The sequence below is a fragment of the Anastrepha obliqua genome, chromosome 1 (genome assembly GCF_027943255.1).
Source record: "Anastrepha obliqua isolate idAnaObli1 chromosome 1, idAnaObli1_1.0, whole genome shotgun sequence".
Taxonomy (NCBI): Eukaryota; Metazoa; Arthropoda; class Insecta; order Diptera; family Tephritidae; genus Anastrepha; species Anastrepha obliqua.
The window spans coordinates 129,921,160-129,935,546 of NC_072892.1; positions in this window are offsets into that span (position 1 = coordinate 129,921,160).

The window sequence follows — 14,387 nt, forward strand, 5'->3', positions numbered from 1 at the left end:
GTAGTGTATGTTAGCGGCAAAGTGTAAGTTACATTCAAATATTAATCAGAATTTAATTTTTATTCTACAAAACCATCATACCAAACATTAACTGCCTATTTGATTTTAAAATATCAGGAATTCATGTAAGTAAATAATCCACATTTGACACAATTCACTTGTTTGAATTGAATTGTGTTTCATTGCCTTTCAGTGTCATTGCTTTTCTTGCTATCTTGCCGAAATATGTGTGTTGTGATAATGCTGAGAGAGAAACAAGTCATACAAAAGCATGATTTGGTTTTCTCTCTAGCTGCTATTGCCTGTTACTGTTAGTTGAGAACAAAACACTGCATTGTTGTGTGAATTTAGCAAATGACTTGAAAGCACATATATGTCGACTTGTGCACCACTTTAGTAAATATTAATATACCATACATTTTTTCCTTCATATATAATAAAAAAATTAATAATTATAACATTAAAACAACAGGTATTATTAACAAACTTGGTTTTATTTTAAATTCTTCAAGTGAATCAAATTAATAATAATCAATAAGAAGGCATATGCAAATACAAATACGTGAATTTATATATGTACATATGCGCATATACATACATATATACGCTCACTTAAGTAGGAGAGAGCAAGATGTCGAACGTTGCCGTTCGTTTGCTTTGTTTGCTTTGTCGTTCGTTCCGCGCTTTCGCTTGCAGTTCATGCAATGCAATGAGCAAGGTAACGGCAAATGAGCAAGGTAACACTAATGAGCAAGGTAACACTAAAGAGCAAGGTAACACTAATGAGCAAGGTAACACTAAAGAGCAAGGTAACACTAAAGAGCAAGGTAACACTAATGAGCAAGGTAACACTAAAGAGCAAGGTAACACTAAAGAGCAAGGTAACACTAATGAGCAAGGTAACTACATATGAGCAAGGTAACACTAAAGAGCAAGGTAACACTAATGAGCAAGGTAACTACATATGAGCAAGGTAACACTAAAGAGCAAGGTAACACTAATCAGCAAGGTAACGACACATTTTTTCGTGCGTGCAGCCTGTTAAATCGAATTATAAGACGTTATCACGTCAAAAAACAACCGGTTAAGCCGCTGCTGAGATGCACGTACAAGTATTTCAGTGCACTAGACAGGGTTTGTTTACTGGGGACGGCAAAAGTCCGAGTCACTGCGGTACGTAGAACTGGTTACCATGGGAATGTCTACATATTAAGAATAGACCGCGCCATACTCAATATTCGAGTATGTCTGGCATGTGAACGCACACCGCACGTACTAACCACCTATTCTGCACTTACCGTTAAAAGAGTTAGGCCGATCGCTGACTACACCGCACTGGCAGGACGTAGTGGACTAATAAAACAGCAACAATAATAACAACATACACATATCTCATCACAGGTGAGCTTGCTTTCGCCAGTTGCGTAAAATTTTTTGTTGATTAAAACTCAAACTTTTGGATTGGCAACTAAGTAATTGCGGATTTCATTCATAGATGGCTTCAGTTCACCAAATTTCGTTCTGGTGATTTTTCACTCAAAGATGAAAAACGCTCTGATCATCCAGTTGAAGTTGATGACGCGCTAATCAAAGCAATCGATTAGGATCGTCATAGTACAACACGTAAGATTGCAGAGAAACTTCATTTATCACATACATGCGTTGAAAATCACTTAAATCAACTTGGCTTTGTTCAAAAAGTGGATGCATGGGTTCCTCATGAACTGAAAGAAGCGCATTTAACGCAACGCATTAACAGTTGCGATTTGCTAAAGAAACGTAATGAAAATGATCCATTTTTAAAACGACTGATAACTGCCAATGGAAAATGGGTTGTTTACCAAAATATCAAAATCGTGAAGCAGGCCAGGTGAACCAACTCAAACAACATCAAAAGCTGATGTTCATCAAAAGAAGGTCTTTTTTTTATCAGTTTGGTGGGATTACAAAGAAATTGTCTACTTTGAACTCTTACCACCCAACCGAACGATCAGTTCTGATGTGCACATTGAACAACTAACGAAATTAAACTATACAGTTGAAGAAAAGCGACCCGTATTGGCAAATCGGAAAGGTATTGCATTCCATCATGAGAATGGAAGGCCACACACATCTTTGGCCAGTCGACAAAAATTATTGAAGCTCGGTTGGGATGTTTTGTCACATCCACCATATAGTCCTGACCTTGCACTAACTGATTACTTTTTGCTTCGATCTTTACAAAACTCCTTGAAAGGTAAAAATTTCAATAATGATGATGATGTCAAATCGTACCTGATTCAGTTTTTTGCTAATAAAAACCATAAGTTTTATGAATGTGGAATTATGCTGCCTGAAAGATGGCAAAAGGTTATTGATCAAAATGAGTAATACATTATACAATAAAGTTATTTAGTTCCATGAAACAATTGTCTTTGATTTTCTAAAAAAAATCCAATCCAATATTTATAAACTTTGAGCAACCTGGATCCAGTGGTTACTATACTTAAATACTGCAGTTTTTTTATTTTCTCCAGTTTTTATTTTAATCCAATTTCACACGTAACCATTTAGCCTAGATAAAATGTAATAAAAACATCAAGTTTTATTTAGTTTCCGAAAAAACTATTTTCAGCTTTTCTCAAAATAATAAAGTTTCGCTAATGGAATGCGTTAAAGGAGGTCAGAAGTATGATTTGTCCGTTTTGGATTTTAATGTTTGCCAGAATATATCTTAGGGGCCAGATGCACATGAGCAGTGTTTAGCTTATAATGAAGAAAAACCTTTCTCTCAGACATCAGCCATCAAGCTCTGGTTCTTCAAGATTTTATACATACGGTTCAAAAACCCACTATGGCTCTATTAACTTGCGAATGTAAATAAAATCACCCAGACTAGCTGATGTAGTAAAACTTTGTTCAGCAAAAGTGTTCAGCATGACGCCTACTTTCAGAAATACTCGTATAAAACGTCATGGCTACTCTGTTACAAATTTGCTGTTGGATAATGAAATTTAAATTATGAAATAAATTTCTAACAGATAGCGAGAAAAATATGATATTTATAGAAATATAAATGTGTTTTAAATTATTTTCATTACTAGCCACATTTGCGCATAATTGGATTTTTAATCCAGTTGAGATTGCAGGGCACTCCCTTTGTATTAATAGAGTTATCTGTGGATTTTAATTTCATTATTGTTAGGAAATAAATTTGAATATTTATGTGTAGCAAGTAAATGCGTGCAAAATCATATCTAAATATGCAAACATATGCAAATATCTATAAATGATGGCATTTGTGATAAAACAGAAGGCAGACACATATGGGCCCTCTGCCAATTGACCTCTAAGCCACCCTATTTTCAAAACTAAGCGTGTTTGTACGTATGTATGTATGAATCAGGCGTACACAAAACCAATTAATCAGTGTTTCATTGAGATATGTCTAGTAAATAAATGGTAATACTTTTGGGTATGCAGTTACAATTTTATAGTTTTAAATTTTCCTCTTTTGCTTTTTTTAAATTAAAAATTATATTTTTTTTTTCTTAGTGTATTTAAATTATCAAAAATTCTTTCTTATTATTCGGAACCCTATTTCTTTCATGTGGCCTCTTTGACTGACTTCAAAGTAGCACATCCTATTAAGTCAGCTTTCCCAAGACTTTGGTGACGCATTGTGGCTCTAACTCAAGAATTTCTTGTTTTAAGGACCTGCACCAATAATGGATTCTTCACATAACTTCGGTCCTTCACGGCACCTTACAAAAACGCCCAACGGCATCAACCCAAACTAAAAGGTACCCACTTCACATCGCCGAGACAGCTGACACGACCACCAAAATTGGCGCACAAAAGATAGATTGTGGCATGGACTGTGAAGCACGGCGCGCCATTCTGATAAAACCAAAGATCGCCCAAGCCCATGCCTTAACATAAATTCCTGCTACAAAAACAAAGAGGCATGACTTTTGCGATCTTCCTTAACTGTAATGGATTTTACAGCAACATTTTCAAAGATGCCACCGCTCTAAAATATGCACCAGGCACTGTCTGGGCATTCAATAGCTTATCGACGATTCTTCTTCTTCTTAATTTGCCCGATAACCGTTTACGCGATTTAAGAAAGCGCGCCAGTCGTTTCTTTTTCGTGCTAACCGGCGCCAGTTGGACACACCAAGTGAAGCCAAATCCTTCTCCATCTGATCTTTCCAACGCAGAGGAGGCCTTTCTCTTCCTCTGCTAAAACCAGCTGGTACCGCATCAAATACTTTCAGAGCCGGAGCGTTTGTGTTCATTCGCACGACATGACCCAACCAATCAGAATCTTTCTCTCAAACTCTCCAAGCGATGCTTTATCCGATATTGTCATCGTTCAAGACTCTACGCCATAAGTTAGGACGAGCATGATGAGAGCCTTGTAGAGTGTTCGTTTTGTTCGTCGAGAGAGGACTTTACTACTCATTTGTCTACTTAGTCCAAAGTAGCAGTTGTTGGCAAGAGCGATTTTACGTTGGATTTCGAGGCTTTTATAACCTCGAAATCATAACTGTCAACAGTGACGTGAGTGCCGATACGCGAGTGCGACGACTGTTTGTTTGGTAACAGGAGGTACTTCGTTTTGTTCACCACCAGAACCATTCGTTTTGCCTCGCTTTTGGAAAAGGCAGAACTAACAGCGCGGTTGCCTAAAACCTCGTTTGATATCAAACGGCTCGGAGAGGTCCTTCTCGACGATTGCATTTCGGTTTTCCATTCCCCAAATGTTTTGCTTGTTAATATAGCCGCCACGATGGAAATACGCCTCGTCAGAAAATATTATTTTTCATGCAACAACACAACATTGACTTTGAAACAAATCTGGAATATGACGTCGTTCAAGTGTAAATCGACTCATTTCGGTTCACGGAGATATGATACTGACTTCCAAAGGTACATATACGTATTTCTATTGGTTTATTATCTCCTCTTATCTCTTCTGCTGTTGGGTAGATCACCCAAGGAGATCAATTTCTATTATTTTGAGCAAAGTAATACAATTATTTTTTTTCTTTCGAATGTTTATTAAGTTGCATTCGAATAAGCAGACGTATATATTTTAAAAATAAAAACATTTACTTAAGAAGAAATGACGAAATTGGTTGAAGTCTCAAATAATTTACTGACGCAATTTTATTTATTTTCTTTATTTATTATGCACTGCGTTAATAACTGTAGTATTATGACTTTTTGTCAAGCTTTGGCAAATTATTTGTTATACTTTTTTTTAATTTTAATATTTTTTTAATGAAAATGTAGTTCATCCCCCTTCATTCATTGGAGGATCATTCCGAGTGTAGTACAGAAATAAATATACGTGCAAAGTTTTTTATACCGATATCTTTCTTGATAGTAACGCCTCATTTTCGTTTGGTATTGCAAAGTCTGTATTTGCAGTCCAACTTAACTATTCACTTGAAAAACTCTTTCTTAGTCCTTATTCTGCAAGATTTGATTTTCATATAAAATAAGTATATGTGCAATCAGAAAGCAGTATTGATTTGGCAAGCATAGAGTGCAAGTTATCAAAAAATTTTGTGTTATTTGCATAAGTAAAATAGATTACTTCTTTTTAACGAAGAATAATTGAATTTTTGATTTGTTAATCTCTACAATGCCACGTGGAAGACATTTAGCCGATGTAGAACGTGGTTTGATAAAAGGGCTAAGCGAAAGTGGCAAAAGTGTTCATAAAATTGTTGCCAGAGTAAATCGGCATAGGAATACCATCAGCAACTTTCTTAAAAATTCGGAAACATATGTTCAACTCAAACGAAGCGGAACGCCAACTATCAGGTCAGTCCATAAGTTCCTGCGTTTATTAAAGGTGTTTTAAAATTAATAAAAAAGATATTTAAAGTATTTATTAATCAAAAATATATTTGCCTTCATTATTTACAATGCCTTCCCAACGTTTAGGCAAATTTTTAATTCCCTGCTCAAAAAATTGTTTGTGCTTGGAGCCAAAATACCCTTCGATATCCGTTTTTATAGCTTCTTGTTACTCATATGGGATTTAAGTCCACGGAAAAGGTGATAATCACAAGGTGCAATATCCGGAAAGTATGGTGAATGCGGCATTAGCTCCCATCCGAGCTCGTTCAGCTTGCCTAATGTTTGCCTAGCGGGATGAGGTCTTACGTTGTCGTGGTGAAACAAAACTTTGCGTCTATTCACTAAAGACGGTCGATTTTTTTTTAAGTGCCTCATTCAAGTTTGCTTACTGATGGGAATAATAATCAGCAGTTATCGTCTGGTTTGGTTCCAGAAGTTCATAATAAACAATACCGGCCATATCCCACCAAATAGACAGGAGAATCTTCTTGGGGTGAAAGCCATCTCTAGGGGTCGGTTCTGGTGTTTCATCTTTACCCAACTATTGGCGTTTGCAAGCAGGATTATTGTAAAGGCCCCATTTTTCATCACCAGCAACGATACGGGTCAAAAAACTTTCTTCTTCAAGCCGTTGCAGCAGCTGAGAACACACATTCACTTTCTGCTGAAGGTTGGCGACGGAAAGTCTATGCGGAACTCATTTTCCCAGCTTTCAAACCTTTCCAAACTAAATCAGGTGCCTGTGAACTGTTCCATGCGATGAATTTAACCTCTAAGCTATCATATCGACTGTCAAATTTGGCTCAGCTTCCACGAGTTCGAGCAAAGCGTCGGAGTTAAAGACTTCCGGACGACCAGCGCGCGGGGCATCCTCCACGTCGCAGTTACCACTTCGGAATTTTTGAAAACCACTTTTGCTCTCCGTGAACAGTTTTTATTTTTGCAGCAGCAGTTGTTGCATTTTTACCACTTTTATAAAAAATACAAAATATGCCTCTTATACGCGTTCGAAGATTCCATTTTATTTTTTAACAACACGTGCTTCTATTCGTGATTAAAATCACTTGTTGAATGCACAATATATCAAGGAAAATATAAACAGTTCCGTTATATTCCGCGAATAATTTTTGTATGCAAAAATCGTACAAAAGTGAAATTATAAGAAAAGTACGCACGAACTTATGGACTGACCTGATACCATCGACAGCAGCTGCAAACGAGAAATTCGTCGGCTGGCTGCTCAAAAAGAAATGTCTTGCAAGGAAATCAAACACCATTTAAGTCTTAAGATCACCGATAGACGAATACATTAAATTTTGGTCCAGGACGAAACACTTAAATATTGTTTGCGGAAGCCGGTACTAAGACTATTAGCACGCCACATTAAGGCTCGTTTAGCATTTGCCGGAAAATATAAAATTTGGACAAACGAATTCCGAAACGTTGTATTTTCGGACGAAAAAAAGTTCAACTTAGATGGTCCTGATGGTTATCAGAAATATTAACGGGACTTTAGGCAACCATGGCAAATGCGCCATAAGCCACGTTGGCGGTCTTTGATGACTTGGGCCGCTTTCGGACATGGTGGAAAGTCTCCAATTTGTTTTGTTAAGACACGAGCCAACGCATAATTCTATGTTGAAATATTAGATGATGTTCTCATTGAGTTTGCGGGAAACATATAAGCAGACAACTGGGCTTTTCAGCAAGACAACCCCCAATCCATATGGCTCGTTTAACTAAGGCCTTCGTCTATTGTCAAAAAAATTTCAGTTCTAGATTGGACAATTCAGTTCAGATAAGGCCCGATTTAAACCCAATTGAAGACCTCTGTAAATCATTGTCGGCCCGTATATATAAAAATGGTCGGCAGTTTGAGCCAATCAAAGACCTGAAAGGAGATAGATGATCCCACTCTTCAAAACTTGGCTAACTCTATGCCTAAACGTATAAATGATGAGCTTTCTCAAAATGGAAAGACAATTAATTAATAGAAAATCGAAAGTTATAGACACATTGAAAAAAAGTGTAAAGAAAGGCCAATGCATATGGTCAGGGAATGCCTGGTCTCTCTCTCGATTGCATCATTTCACAATTCTTCGATATAAAGATAATTTGGGTACCTGGTCAGTGACATTGCTGGAAACTGCGAAGCCGACGAGCTGGCCAGACAAAGGACCTGTGAGTCGGTGTGCCCGTGAAAGGAGAGGATCGGGACCCCCTTGACAACCTGCGCTTTACTCCTGGAAGGATGGGCTCTGCACCAACTCAGCGAGCGCTGGGTAAGTACACGAACGTGTAAGGTCGCGAAGTCGCGAGCCGTGAGACTCGGAATTACTTTGAGTCCTTTTTGCGTCAGCTGTATGGAAAATGAGGTGGAATCATCTCAGCACCTGCTCGTTAGCTGCCCAGCTCTCGCGGGACTGAGATTTAAACATCTTGGTTCTCACTTCTTTTCTGCGCCTGCTGATATAGCAGGTCTTGATAACAAAAATCTGATGAACTGCATCAGCAGCATAAAGAGGCTAACACAACCGCAGACTAGCCACCGTTCATAGTCCACAAACATTCAACCCTCCCCACCCCTTTCCCTTTCGTCCTATCGTCCTTTTCCTTCACCTATTTTCCCCCTCTTGCAATGGTATCACAAAGGATGAACCAAACTTCTTTCATCCAAGTGGGCCCACTCTCTGGGCAACCATCACTACCTAACCTAACCTAACCAATGCACATATACTTATTTCATATGAAGTTATTTTAATTTCTTTTTTAATTAAAAAGTTCAGTTAAGTTGAATTTTTGTTGTATAATTTTTTGTTCCCATTTTTCCTAAATATATATTAAAATTATTGGTTGATCCTTTCTCCTGCTTCATTTGAAAATACCCTTGCACATATACTTATTTCTGTGAGGTAGATCACGCAAGTGGGGAAAGTCCCTGATTGCCATTCACTTGGGAGTGGTCGGTACGATTCTTCTGCATACGGTCCAAGCAGCTCGCAACTTCCGGGCCAAGTATCCTCTGGGTGGCTCTCGAATATCCGATTTGCAAAAAGGTATGAATCGACCGATTGTTGGTCTATGGATAAGTTCGTGCGGTTTTACAACAGATGGCGTAACTTGATTATTATTCCATCGATCCACATTTCCAAACATTCATTGGAGAGCTACTGTCGTAAGGCACAAACGTCAGTATAAGTTTTTTATTTGAAGCGTAAACAACAATATTTTTACCACACTTGAAAATGTCGAATTTCGTGCCAAATAATGTGTTTTTGCGGGGAATTCTTCTTCATTATTTTAATATGAAGAAAAAAGCAGCCGAAAGTCATCGTATCTTGGTGGAAGTTTATGGTGAGCATGCTCTAGCTGAGCGAACGTGCCAGAAGTGGTTTGCACGCTTTAAAAGTGGTGATTTTGGCTTGGAAGACGAAGAACGCGAGGGTGCGCCGCCAAAGTTCATGGATTCCGGCTCAAACGCAAGAAGAGGTTGCAAAAACTTTGGGAGTTGATCAATCAACCATTTCCAAACGTTTAAAAGCCATGGGAATGATCCGAAATTCAAATTTCGAAAAAAACCGCACGAACTTATTCATAGACCTAATTATTAAAATTTGTTGTTTATTCAAATGAGAGATGAAATGTTAAAAATGGCTTATAATTTTTTACCCCTTTACTGTAAAAAGTGTCGCTTGCAATACTTTCCAACCAACCTGGATGGACCAACTGCACGAAAAGAGTTACAAAACTCGATAAATAATCCAAGGAAATACTTGAAACTTTAAAGTGAATTTGGCAGTACCGAAAACTACCAAAATAAAATACAAAATTAATGTTGGTAAGTAAAAGCACAATAATAAAATGAAAATATTAGCATAGGAAAAGCAGCAAAATATTCTAATGCTATTGGATTTGGAATGTTGCCAAGCACTGCTGTAGCCAGCAAGTAGCAGCAGCCCACTGGAAATAATCTACCGAATAGATTGCATTTCATGGAAATTGTGTACAAACATACATATCGGTATAAATTAGAAAGTAGCAGAAAAGTAAACTTGTGAAAATATGTAATTAGAGCACTGGCTTTCAGGCAACGGGTATGACAGTGTGTCCGGCATGCCATGACAGCTGAGTTACGGTTTTTCTTTGCTGCTTAGCTTTTCAGTTTGTTGCGTAAGTATTGGTTTTCACTTTTATACCCGCGCATTTATTATAATTATGTACAAATAACGGTTGTTTGTAATAGCATAAAGGAATCGAGATAGCTAAAGGAATCAGAATGATAAGAGGAGTCGATTTAGCTGTGTTTGGCCGTACGTCCGTGGGAACAATAGCCGGAGCAAAAATGCATACACTTATATTTCAATAAAACTTGGTGCAAATACTACTCTTTACCAAAGATAGTTTGGTATTGGAAATGGATGCAGTCGGTCTATAACCACACACACCTGCCGTAAAAAGAAGAAAAAAAAAACTTGATATCTCTGTTAAAAATGATGAAATAGTACTCTATTTTGGTACAAATAATGAATCTAAAATAAAAAATACGACGCGAGCAAATGTGCACAAAAATGGATGGTGTATCTCGTTTAGGTTGTGATGCCACACAGGGGAAAGGAGGGAAGAAGAGGCCTTGGGATTAGAGGCTGATGACCATGCACTTATGACGACAACCAACGGTGGCTAATTTACTTTCGTGATTGTAGATGTACGACATTTAAACTTGCAACATCCGCAGGTGTAGCGAAAAAGTGAGGGCCCAGATGTCTAAACCTTTGCCCGGCGAGAGTAGGGCAGCTGAGGAGAAGGTGCTGAGATGATTCCTCCTCGTCGTCCAGAGAGCTTCTGCATAAAGGACTTGAGGCAATCTCAAGTCTCATCGCATGGACATCTATCGTGCAATGTCTGGTAAGAATGCCCACCAAATTCGAAAGCTGCAGCTTTGTTAGCCTTAGAAGTTCCCTCGAGTGCTCCCGACCTACCCGTGGTCAGAAGGATCTCACGACTTTGCACGTTTGCGCACTGGCCTAGCGCTCCAGGAGTAGACCACAGAACCTCAATTCTCTCATTTTGCGATGAAACTGCCTTCAGGGTTCTCTGTCTAGCCACTTCAACAGCCCAGCAGATTCCCTTTACGCCGCTGTGACCGGGAGACCAAAAAAGTCTGATATCGAAGTATTTTCGAGAGAAAAGCCATTCATCCCCCGACTAGTTTTCAACGCACAAGCAACAAGTACAAGACTCTAATTGCCGCTTGGCTGTCGGAGTAAATATTTATGTACATCCTTTACATGAATTTCCGTGCATTTCGAATGCGACTTAAAGCAACTCGCCCATAATTAATACAACTTGCCCATATTTCAATAAGGTAAATCAAACATAAGTACTGCTATTACTTCATATCTCCTTCTTCTTCTTGATTGGCGTGATAACCGCTAAAGAGATTTTCGCCGAATTTAACAAAGCGTGCCAGCCGTTTCTTTCTCGTGCTCAGCGACACCAGTTGGGTACACCAAGTGAAGCCAAGACTTTCTCCACCAGATCTTTCCAATGTATAGGAGGAGGAAGACCTCTGCTGGTAGCCGCATTATTAAGTGGTAGTTTTGTTTGTTGAGAGAGGACTTTACACTCAGACAACATTAAGTCCATTGTACTTCACTCGGGTTGCCTTTTTATTTTTCTTTGAATCTACCCGATCTCCGAAGAAATCTGAGTAGACCTTGTGGAGCCAAGGAGCCAACTTAGTTGCTTCTTAACACATCAGTGCCAAAGACCTCAAACCTAATTCGAGCGAAAGCCGGGCAGATGCACAGAAAGTAGTCCGCCGTCTCATTCTCCTTTCCATATATTGGGCAGAGTGCACTGTCCGAGCTGACTACCTTTTCCATATGCTTCGCCCATAAAAAGTGGCACTTCAACAGTCCAACCAGCTGCCTACAGTCCTTTCTGCTTAATGACAGGAGGATCTGCGACATTCGGTCGGACATGAGAGGTAACATCAGTTTTGTCCAACTACAGCCTCTCTCATCCTGTCAGGATCGCTCGGGGGTTAAAGTAACCCGTTTGCTAAACATGGCTTTGATGGCTACAGAAGGGAGTGGCAGAACGGGATCCAGGCCAAAGAAGTTGGCCCAAGAGTCCATTCTAGCTAAAGAGTTAGAGATGACGTGTCCCGGGACTCCTGTTGTCTGCCGACATAATTCAGCTTGGATTACTCAACTACCTTTGAAGTGGTTGGAGGACTGTCTAAGACCATGAGCTCAGCTTTGTTGTCGGTGCAGAGACATACAGATCTGCCTTTACTACTCAATTGCCTACTTATTCCAAAGTAGCACTTATTGGCAAGAGAGATTCTACTTTGGTATTGTTTTATATCACGCCCACTTTTTGAGTCTAAGTGTCCGTCCGTCCCTTTGATATTGCACGTTATGACTCTCATTGTCTAAGAGTTCGTTTTATTCCAAATTTTTGGGTTGACTGACCCTAAACTAAAATTTGGTGAATCGCCCGCAGCAAAATGAGCTACCGCTAACTAACATTGGGAAGTGCACAAGTCCGAAACCTCGAGCACGAAACATCCATTGATAGAAAGAGTTTCTTCTAAAGCGGTCGCTATTCGGCAGCCAATGACAAACCTCCGAATGTATTTCTGTCATGAAAAAGCTTTTCCTGAAGACTCATAAAACAAATGCCGTTTCGAGGCGGCATAAAACATGAGTTGCCTCCATTTGTGGAAAGCATCAAAACGCTCACTATAAATAGGAGAAAGAGTGCGGGCAAATAACCAAAAAGATATATATAAATTCGTAAGCGAGTATATGAAGTTCGGTTTGGGGCGAATTTGGAACTGCCTTACTTGCTTTGCTATTTTATTTGTTTACTATTTACATTCGAGTTTGAAGATTGGATGGGTTTAATCTAAAGAAGAAGACAAAAAATTGTGAAATATAAAACTCACTTTACTTTACATTCATTCGAAATTAAACAACTTCCCCATTAACTTTCCTCTACAACCATCCTTTCTAGATGTTTCCCTTTTTTGACTCCAGGCCAACTAACATTTTCTTGCGAATGCATGGACAAAATAAATTACGGTGTAGATATTGTGGCCAAGCGCGAAAACGTAAATTAATTTGGTTTTTGCTGACGATAAAATGGCAATATCACCCAAGAAATGTAGAAAGAGTAGTAACAACAAAAAAAAAATACGAAAAAATTAAGACAAAAAATAACTTAAAAAACGATTTAAAAACTGTCTAATAATGTCGTACAGTGGGTGAATGAGGGTTGAGCGCATACTCGGTCGACTTAATCTGTTGACCGCGTATATAAATCATTTTTAATTCAACTGTCTGTTTAGCCCCTCACACTTTGATGTTTAAACCATCGGTTTTATTTTTTTTTCGCGCACAAACAGCACTGAAGCTGCAGAGTCGGTGCAACGCACACATGCGCACATATATATGGCTATGTCCGTCGGATGGAAAGGTTTCACTGCTGCCATTAATTTCGTTTGGTGAAGTTAGAGGAAAGAGGGTGCGAGCGGATGTAGGGGCTGAGAAAATTACAGTACACGTCTGTGAGAGATGAAAGGGGAAAAAGCGAAGAATAGTTGTGGTGTAAAATTTAATTCAAACTTTTTATCTGACTCATAAGCGAAGGGTGAAAGGCAGGAAGGGATACTACTCGGAATGTGCTACAAGTAATATTGTAACAAATTGATTGGGGTCCTTTCAAAGGGTTAGTCATGTAATACTCATCGGCCTCACCTCGGACAGAAAGTGGTTCTGAAAGGCGGCCATTGTGACATATATGGTATATAATGGATAAATGAGGCATGCGGCTAAGGTCAGTTCGGTTGAAAAAGGCATACATTTTTTTTTGTATACAAAATATATGCTAGGACCAAATAAACTTTGCAGATAATATTGCAACCGTCTTGCAGTTTCCATCATAACTCGCAACAGAATCATCAGAGAGAATGAGCCGTAGCAAAAATATCTAAATAATTAGTATTCACATAATTTCTGTGAGAAATTTTACAATGCACATGGCGAGAACAACTTCGGAAAAAAATCTTCCGTTATATTTGCTTTTGGTCGCATGCATTGTCTGCTCATAAATTATACTCAGTTTCGTGGCAAATTTCACCAATGGAATAATGGGATGGGAACTAAGAAAAATCGCTTTGCTGAAAAACTTAATATTTCGAGAATGTTTGTTTACCGCACGATTAATCGTTTTTCCCAAACGTCTGAACTGACAGACAGACAGACAGACAGTAAAAGTAATGGTCGTCCTTGCGTGGTTCGAACCAGTGTAGCCATAAAAGCCGTTCGCGAAAGAATTCGCAGAAACCCTCTTATACGGCAGAACATAATGTCCAGGGAAATGAATGTATCGAGCAGATCCATTTATTCCATCCGTAATTAGAGATGATCTCCACATGAAAGCCTTCCGTCGCTCAACTGGTCATCTTTCGACAACGCGTTTGAAGAAAATTATACTCGACAGGTGCAAACAGTTTCTTCGGT